This window comes from Brachycentrus maculatus, unplaced genomic scaffold, assembly GCF_059751285.1.
Source record: "Brachycentrus maculatus isolate JH-2025_06_01 unplaced genomic scaffold, ASM5975128v1 h1tg000055l, whole genome shotgun sequence".
In the NCBI taxonomy this organism is placed as follows: Eukaryota; Metazoa; Arthropoda; class Insecta; order Trichoptera; family Brachycentridae; genus Brachycentrus; species Brachycentrus maculatus.
This window is the reverse complement of record NW_028280809.1, coordinates 548,067-558,295: the sequence shown is the minus strand read 5'-3', so window position 1 is coordinate 558,295 and position 10,229 is coordinate 548,067. Positions and strand designations below refer to the sequence as shown.

General features: G+C 30.2%; 1 protein-coding gene across 1 annotated transcript in view; it reads left to right on the top strand.

Annotated features, from left to right (window-relative positions):
- Positions 1-519: 519 nt before the first annotated feature.
- shd (cytochrome P450 family 24 subfamily A member shade) overlaps positions 520-10,229 on the top strand; it is a 78,542-nt gene continuing 68,832 nt past the window's right edge. The window contains exon 1 of the mRNA XM_088278046.1: positions 520-722. The gene's annotated coding sequence lies outside the window, so the exon portion shown is untranslated. The remainder of the gene's footprint in view (positions 723-10,229) is intronic.

The window sequence follows — 10,229 nt, the reverse complement described above, 5'->3', positions numbered from 1 at the left end:
ATAATTTTTTCATAATTATGTATATTATTTATTCCTCTTATTTTTTTTATCAACATTCCTTTCTTTTTATTAATACATAAAAACTATGATAAAATACGTGTTTTCTTGAATATCCATACTATTACGTAAAAATTGGGACGTGTCCCGTTTTGAGGACAAAAATAAATGGTCAGTTTAGTTATGGGGCGTATCCCTTTATGTATCTGCTTTATAGAGCTGTAATAGTAGTAGTGTGGATTATTTCTGCAACTTACAAGGACGAATTTTGCAAAAGAAAACGATGAATGAAAATATTGATTACACCGGCTGTTGTAAACATAAAACGAGTCTTACGCAATCCTTCAGGGTTTAGTATGTTTAATTAGATATTCCTCCCGAATGATAATACCGTATTGAAACATTACTATCTCAGTATCCCTTAGGAATTTCTAGAGCACAATATAATAATGCACGTAATCTCCGCGTATACTCCGTTTGGTGGAGAAATGAACACGCATTACACAGTACCGAGACGCACTTACCACTCAACATCTGACCATACTGGTATACGGACGTGTGTTCGTTCTGTGGTTGCTTAGGGTCGCATTTCCGCGATCGCAGTCACTTAGTTTTACATTAGCTTTATTTATTTATTTTCATTGTATCTTTTCAAAGGATTACAAAAGTCATTAAAAAAACGTGGTTTAACCTAGAGGTATTTTAAAAGTGTATAAATACACCAGGTGAGTTTATTTGTTGATTACTCATTTCCATCATATTTCTTTCTAGAATTTTCTTTTATTTTTTTTTCTGTTCACATTCAGTTTTCAGCAAATTATTTTTCAAATGTAAAATGTGTAAATATCATTATAATAGCTAAAAACAATTGAACAAACAAAACAAAAATATATTCACAAAAAGGTTCTTTGAAAAGCTTGTTTTTAAAGTTATAACATCAAATATAACGTTTATAATATATATATATATATATATATATATATATATATATATATATATATATATATATATATATATATATATATATATATATGTATATATATATATATATGTATATTCTACATACTTGACATTATAAAACCTTCTAAAATAATAATATACTTCATAAATGCGTCAAATTCATGTTGGTATAATACACGTAAATAACGATTAATTGAACCGGCATTAAATTGACTATGTAGTGTAAGATAAAATATTAAAATGCCCTTACTTGTCACAAGGCGAAACAACTTTCAAAGACTTAGAATTCTAGGTCGGTTTTATCATAATTTGTAGGTATTTTCGTTTTAGTTGTAAGAAACATACGATTTAACGTTAAATTATTTAAAATGCAGGTTTTTTTGTTGATCAAAGTGGGGAAATCGATGACAGTTATCTTCTATATAAATATTTAATGTACATGAAGTGTAATGTACATGTAAAATTCATTATTTTGTCTCTTTTCGTTACATAAAATTTACATATTGATATCTTGTTTTTATTTTACATAAAAAAAATTCAATAACAAGCATTGTAATAATATTTTGCCATTCATTATTTGTGATTATTTTGATTGATTAATATTTATATTTCTTGATAAAACTTTATTTTTAATTGATATTTTGTTTAATTATGATAACAGTATGTAATACTTTATCTGATTATTTTTTAAAGAGTTGCCAATATAGGTGAAGGTAGACAATATTCTACTGTCCTTGACATTGGAAATGAAATAATTAGTCCAATATTTAGATATTTCATCAAAAACATCATTTTTTTTCTACGACGCTTTTATTTTCTTAAATAGTAAATTCATCACAGTAATGAAAATATCTATTAATAGCTGATGGGAAAATTCGAAATAATGTATGAATCAATGATTAAAGAAAATACTTCGTTTTTTACCACTTGAGTTTTATTATAGACTACATGTTTCAGAAGTTAAACTTCCATCATTCAGGTCTGTATAGTAACTAAAATATAAAATATAAAATTGTTCTATAAATAAGGAAAAAAAAAACCTGAGTTCTAATAATGATTTATTAAATAATATATTGTTTCAAAATTCTTCACCATTGCTTTCCATTTTTCCTTTGTTTTCAAACTCCGTCCCTTGACTAACCCCTTCCTCTTACTTTCCGCTCTCCTTATTTATAGAACAATTTTATATTCTAGTTATTATACAGACCTGAATGATGGAAGTTTAACTTCTGAAACATGTAGTCTATAATAAAACTCAAGTGGTAAAAAACGAAGTGTTTTCTTTAATCATTGTAACATGTCTTACCACAAAGTTAATGCCGAAACAATAAATAAAATGTATGAATCTTTTATAAAAAAATATTTTCCTTCGTTATCAATAACTAATTTGAATAAATTTTCGGACATAAAAATATTAGCTGCAAAAATCGTGGCAATGAATGTACTATACACATCGCGCCGACTTGAACGTATTCACGAATTTTTAGCAATCGCTGAATCTAATAAATCACTAAAACGACTTTTACAATCGAATAATCATTCACATAAATGGTTAATCAAATATCTCGATTACTTTCATTCGATTCATCCCTAAGAAATCAACATGTTATAATTTTATATGCAATCTGCAATATTTTTAGTTATTTAAGTTGACCATTAGTTGTACAACGAGAAAATCCTTGTTTAATTCAACTATCCCCTTTTTTAATCAAGTACCCTTGAATTAAATAATCGAATAAGTTATCAGGAAGGGCTGGATCAAACTGGAATTTCGCCTTAGTTCGCTAGTCTGATAAATACAAACATAAATTGGGTAGTCCAATCGCAAATCACGTTATGTCAAAAAAGTTTTTAGTTGAGAAAACTGATAAAAATGTTTATCTTATAGTTAATATATAAAGGTGCATTAATTTAATTAAGTCTAGGATCATATCAAATTCATTTATGTTAAGAAATGAAATCACTGTTTATCAATAATCATTGAATTTGCATTTTAAAATTACAGTTTTGCAGAAGAACTTTAAACAAAGATAGTTTTTCAACTGCAATACAATTCAATCAACATACAAAGTTTTTAAACAGTTTTATATTTTAAACTTCTATCCTATCTGCTCTTAAAAAATTAAAATTTAAATATACATATTTTTACACTCTTATGTCTATTTATATGCATAATATGGGTATAATAATGAGTAGAATTGGTGAATGTTACACGTGTGTAAAGTGATCACTTAAACCAGCCTATGACGGTCGTCAGCCCCGTAAATGCCCAGACTTCCATATTCTTCTTCATCTTTGATGAGACGTCAAAAAATAATATGCATAATATGCATTAAAGTCTCTTTATTGTCAAATCTTCTACAGTATTTTCATTTAGTTCTTGAAAAAAATAATCTTTTAGAGGCATTAAATTTTAAGTGCCATGATCCAGGTAACTTTGGTACGTTTTTTCGCATGAGCTACTACGCAACTTAGCAAGTTTACAGTAACTTGAAAATTTTTGAGTGTTAACTGTCGAGCGGCATAGCGAGTTTTGCAAAAGTATTGATTTTTCTATTTAATTTAATTCCGTATTTAATTAATTTTGGTAGATTATGTTAAAAAAGACGTCAATATTTTAAATCTTCTACCGATTGCCATTATCTAAAAACTGATTTTTTAAACGTAAAGTGGTTTGGAAGTGGATGCATTGAATCAATTTTTTACGGGTCATGGAACATTTCGAGAATACCTCTTCCGTTTAAAAATCAGACATAATTCTATTTGTGAATGTGATGAGACGTCATCACAAGATGTCATTTTTAGTGTGGGTATGTCCAATTAAAAAAAGGCTCAAATTGGAAACAGAACGCGTAAAAGAAGCTATGCAGTTGAGAAAAATTGATGAGGCAATAGGACATAAAGATCTATCAGATTTAGTGATGTCTTATTTAGAAAATATGACGAGACGAATAAATGAGCTATGTAACAAATCTTGATTGATATAAGATATTGAATCCATTGTGTCTATTGTATTGTTGTATCTATTGTATCGGTTTTAGGGATCAATATTATTTAACATTTTTCAAATCAGTGTTTGACTTTAACATTAAATATGTAAATGTAATTTCTAATATAATTTTTACAAATTAAACGCCAAATCTATAATTAAATCAATATTATACATTTATTATTAAGTACACATATTCATTGTGTAATGGTCAGCGTGTTTACCTACCGTGCTGGAGGTCCCGGGTTCGATTCCCAGGGGGGGTGAAAATAAATATTAGTGATTTTACACTGTACTATTTAATATATTATTAGATTAAAACCAATATTTTTAGCTTTTCCACTTTATTTTTATTTGATTAAAAATAAAGTGGAAAAGCTAAACGTATTGGTTTTAATCTAATAATATATTAAAAATGCAATTCCATCACGAAGTGTCAGTGGATAATATAAAATATAAAACTGTACTATTTATTAAATATTACCCTGGACTGGTTCCTGAAGCGCAAGAGTGATCACCTTGCCTTCGTGTAAGTAGTGATCAAGATAACACTGCGTCAATTCGATGCAGTGCCCTATGCACCATTGCGTGCGGATAAGGGTTATTAGTAAGTAAGTATGTAATACATATTCATTATAATTTTTAAGACATATAAACTACATATCCCATAAATTCTTGTACGTAATAGGCAAGGAAAATTTTCTAAAGCAACTAATAAATATTATTTAAAAAGTCTGACAAATATACTCCGTTTCTTCGAAATTGTGTAGAGCAATGTAAAACATTGAACTGGGAACCGGAGCGGTCCCTATAATGCCGGATGCCCACTTGATTGTAAACATGAATCACTCCTGTAACTGCATAAATGCAACTTCTCCAAAGAGATGCATTCGGCCGGAGCAATTCCCTCTAGACAGAGCTCGAATCTTGTACTTGAACGGTCTGGTTCGTGTTTCGTATTAAATGGGAACGCAGCTTTATTTGTATTTATTTTATTTGGGAATTTTTCAGTCATTCACATAAAATAAACACGAAGTACTTGTACTATTCCAGTTACAAAATTCCACAATTTTAAATTTGAGAAAATACCTGAAAGATGCCCTGTGCACCATTGGGTCGGCATAAGGGTGTACCATAGACATCAACAAATAGAGCCGCCAATAATTTAGCAATGTTACCATTATTAAATAACTCCATCGTTTCCATGAAGGCGAATTTTTCAAAAAAAAAGTTTAATGAAAATATTAATTATATTGGCTGTTATAAACACAAAACGAGTCTTATACAATCCTTTATAGGTTGAGTATGTTAAGTTAGATATTCCTCCCGTCTGACAAAGATCCACTCTCGGGGATTCGCTCACTGATTCACTGGTCCATTACAAGTATGTTACATACTTATGGGCTCAGGGTCGCGTCACTTTAAGTGTTCGTATCTTTGTCATGTGATATTTCTGAGGGTAGTAAAATTTACATGAGACACTTATTATGAACACTGATAAAATAAACATGAGTGCAAAGCCATTATTTAATCGTTACGATATACAAATATGCATATAGGTACGATGAAAAGTCTTACTCGATATATTTTTAAAAAAATGTATTCTCCACACCGTTTTTTTTTTTTAATTTTAATAATGTGTGGAATTTTAAGGCAAAATCTGTGTAGAAATATATTAATCAATTGAATTGCCATTTTACATACCATATAATGGAATCAATTTTGAAATTATTTTGCCAGTATTTTTTGAAGCCGACGAACAGTTTTTCGATGTTTGATTTTTTTTTAAATATATTTTTCATGTTGTTTTTTTACATTTTGAGTGTGTCCAAATACTTGTTCACAAAATCTGGATTATCTCCAATTACAGGAGTTATTTTCATATTATTTTTTGACATTTAATCGAAGACGAAGAAGAATATGGAAGTCTGGGCATTTACGGGGTTGACGACCGTCATAGGCTGGTTTAACTGATCGCTTTACATAGTCTAAAATTCACCAATTCTACCCATTGTTGACAACCACACTACTCAAGTTCTTGGAAGTTCCATATTTATGAACCAATTTTGAAACATTATTCTTAAATCATATTGGTGAGATGAAATGAAGCTTTTTGAAAAAACATTGTAATAATGCGTCAAATTTTTAGGCAAAACCTGTGATGAAATACCTTAATTAATACAATTGTTTCTTTACGTATTATGTTATAATTTTTTACATTATTTTGCCCGTATTTTGTGAAGCCAACGAACAGTTTTTTGATATTTGATGTAAAAATAATTTTACAGTCCATTTTTATGAGTATTTTTTTTGCACTAATTTAAATTTAATAGTTCTAAATAAAACACACTCAAGATACTGCAAATAGTGGAAGAAACTATTGTTTTATAACTTTTATAAGTATCGAAACTTTTTGAAAACGACCTAAAAGTATTACTGAAGCATTATTATGTCACCACATATAATATTATATAATTTCTTTTAAGCATTAAGTTTAACATATTGCTCACTCCTTTCAAGAACGTCATAAATCAAAAAACTTGATTTTTCAGGAGAACGTCTTTAAAGTTTAAAAACATAATACAATGTATTAAAAATAAATATCAAGACACTTATTGAACTTTTTACTGTGCAACAGATCTTTTTAGGTAACACCTGAAGGTTTTTTCTCCATTTGAAAAATATTTAGTATTCTTAAAAAAATAATTTAACAATACCTTTTCTTCGAAATGCAAAAACAACACTTTCTACCCTGTAGCGGGTAAATATTGAGTTAAAAATATGCCGCTTTTGCTGGAATATAGTATATTTTCTGGGCATTCCGAAAACATGCAAAACTGAAAATTGACGATTTTTGATTTATGACGTTCTTGAAAGGAGTGAGCGATATGTCTCTTAATGGCTGATATTGCCGACCTTGACAATGAAACCATTTTATTTGAGTATTCATTAGTCTTTATCTCGAAAAAATTCTTTATCTGAAATAGCGAACCTCTTAACAATGTGTTGAATAAATCTTGATATACATATATAATGAAACAGATATCAAAAAAGTACCGTTAAGTATTTTAATTAATCATTTACGTATTGTATTGTAATACATATTTATTTAGGGTTTTATGATTTTAACATATATAATATATATATATATATATATATATATATATATATATATATATATATATATATATATATATATATATATATATATATATATACACACACACATACACACACACATACGCACATACATATGTATGTATATTAAATATGTTAACAAAATGAATAATAATATGATAATGCGATGGATTTTTTTTATCAATAAGCTAAATATAGATATGACAAGAAGAATATGGATGTCTGGGTATTAACAGGGCTTATTACCTGTCAAAGGCTGATTAAGTGATCACTTTACACACGTGTAACATTCAGCATCATTGACAACCAGACTGCTGAAAATTTTCGAGCTCATACATTAGTCATCAATCACATGACGCTTCACCATTGAGTTGACACCATTGACAACAGCCATCTTTGGTTGGATTGAAAAACCTTTTATTTCGCACAGACCTTTTTATTTATATGTATACAAGATCCGAACCCCTGATTACTGGGAGATTACATACTGGGAGACGACTGAAAATATGCTTAATATTTTTTTATGAAGCTTATAATTTTACCAGTAACTATATTTTATTCACAACATGAGTGTGTCTAAATACTTATTCACAACATTAAACGTTCAAAATTATAGAATTTAAATCAAAGCACCGAATATCAATCAGTTAAGGTAAGTTAACTACATAGGAAAGATAGCATAAACTGTTTTTTTTTATTAAAAAGATAAATAATTGTGTTTTTATTTTTTAGAAAAATACTTCAATTTCATACTTTTTCTGTGAGCCTAAGCGGCTCATTATCAGAAATAGGGTTCGAATTTAGAAATTCAAGAGACTCAAGAGTCCGCGACACTAACCACGGGACCACAACCCGACACAATTCTATATATAATATATACACAAATCTGTAGACCGTAATAGTTTCAAAATACCAGAGTCGTTAGAAATAAAAGTCAAAAAATGGACCAAAGTTATCTACACTACATCGATCATAATCGATTGTAAATGAACATTTTTTTTGAAGAAAATCTCTTTTCGTAATTTCGCAAACAATCAATAACGGAAAGCACAACTCTAAACCCAAGTAATTGGTATGTAATGAGTATTTGTATGTGGGTAGACGAGCCCACCACATCTCATTACAGACTGCGCTTACCACTCTTCTTGGAGAATATGTAAAATGTTCGCGACCGCACAATTCTTGCGTACAATATGTTATTTCTCCCCACACATATCGCTCACTCCTTTCAACAACGTCATATATATAAAAAAAAATTCGTAGATCGTTTTTTTAAGTTTACAAATATAATCAAAATAAATATCAAGCCACTTACAGAACTTTTTACTGTGCAACAGATCTTTTTAGGTAAAACCTGAATGTTTTTTCTCCATTTGAAAAATATTAAGTTTATTTAAAAAAATAATTAAACAATACATTTTCTTTAAAATGCAAAAACACACTTTTTGCTCTGTAGCGGGTAAATATCAAGTGATAAATATGCCGCTTTTGCTGGGATATACTACATTTTTTGGGCATTTCGAAAACATGCACAACTGAAAATTGACGATTTTTAATGTATGACTTTGTTGAAAGGAGTGAGCGATATGTGTATTTACATCTTCTCGTATGAATTCTTACATAACTCTTGACCGAGACGCCCTCAATTATGAGAGACTATTTACTATCCAGCAAAACCATAAACAGAAAAGAGGTAACTAACTAACTACAAAATTTACTTTTTTTCTTGTTCTTACGAATCACTTGCGGCTACTGGAGCACACAGACGCATAACATATTCGCGTATGTTTTAGTAATTCTTCCTCGGAGTGTGATAACTAGACCATTACTAATCAGGATATATACTCAGATATAGAACAAAGGAGGTTTATATTTATTTTTTACTAGCCGTTGGCGTCCGCCTCCGTGGTGTAATGGTCAGCACGCTCGGCTACCGTACTGCAGATCCTGGGTTCGATTCCCAGGGGGGGAGGGTCAAACTAACTAACCAACTAACCATCACGCCGCTTCTCCGAAGGAGAAGCAGAGAGAATAGAACTCCACTCCACTCTGTCTTTGCAAACATTCTTCACCTCTTTCGCGTTTATGCATCTCGTCATACATTTTTTTTAAAACCCTCATCCGCACCCCAATGGTGCATAGGGCACTGCATCATACAAACGCAGTGTTATCTTGATCGTTAACACATGAAGGAAAGGTGATCAGCCCTCCGCTTCAGGTACCAGTCCAGGGTAATATTGAATAAATATTACAGTGAAAAATCACTTATATTTATTTGACCCCCCCCTGGGAATCGAACCCGGGACCTCCAGAACGGTAGCCGAGCGTGCTGACCATTACACTACGGAGGCGGACCCGCCGATTATTTCGACTCCTAACCTGACCGCTTTCAAGTGTTTGGCGTTCCTGATCGTGCCAAGTTTTTCTCGGTCTTCCTCTGCTTCTTTTCCAATTACATTCGGCTCATAAATTTGTTTTACCGTTCTTTCCACTCATACATTCTATATGTCCAAACCATCTCTGCACACCTTTCTTAATTTTAACGATAATGTATTGTATTCCTTCCTTATTTCACTATTCGAACATCTATCATACATCGTTTTGTCGCACATTCTTTTGAGAGATCGCATTTCGACTGTAAATAGTCTACTTTCATCTATATATCATCGTTTGAACTTATATAAGTGGAAAAATAAGAAGAAGAAGTTTTTTTTGTAATTATGGATAAAATTGTGAATGTTATACCTGTATAAAGTGATCACGTAAGTTGTAAGCCCTGTAAATACTAAGCTTTCCTTATTCTTCTTCATCTATGTTGAGATGTCAAAATGTTTCAATAATATGTATGTAGATTTACAAATTATTTTGAGTGTGCAAATAAAGTAAATATTTAAGATAACGAAGTCCAGTCTACGGATAATAATTATGTCCTACAAGGACATTAAAAAAATATTTGATAAATATTAAGATAAATATTATTACAATAACGATTAAATAAATAACCATAGTTTTTTTAGGCTTCTTATGCAGTAGTGCTTAACTTTTGGGCTGTGGACCGGTACCGGTCCATGAATCGAAAGGTGCCGGACCGTCCAAGACCCTGCGTAAAAATTATGTAAAAAAATCAAACATACTCAAATTAAAA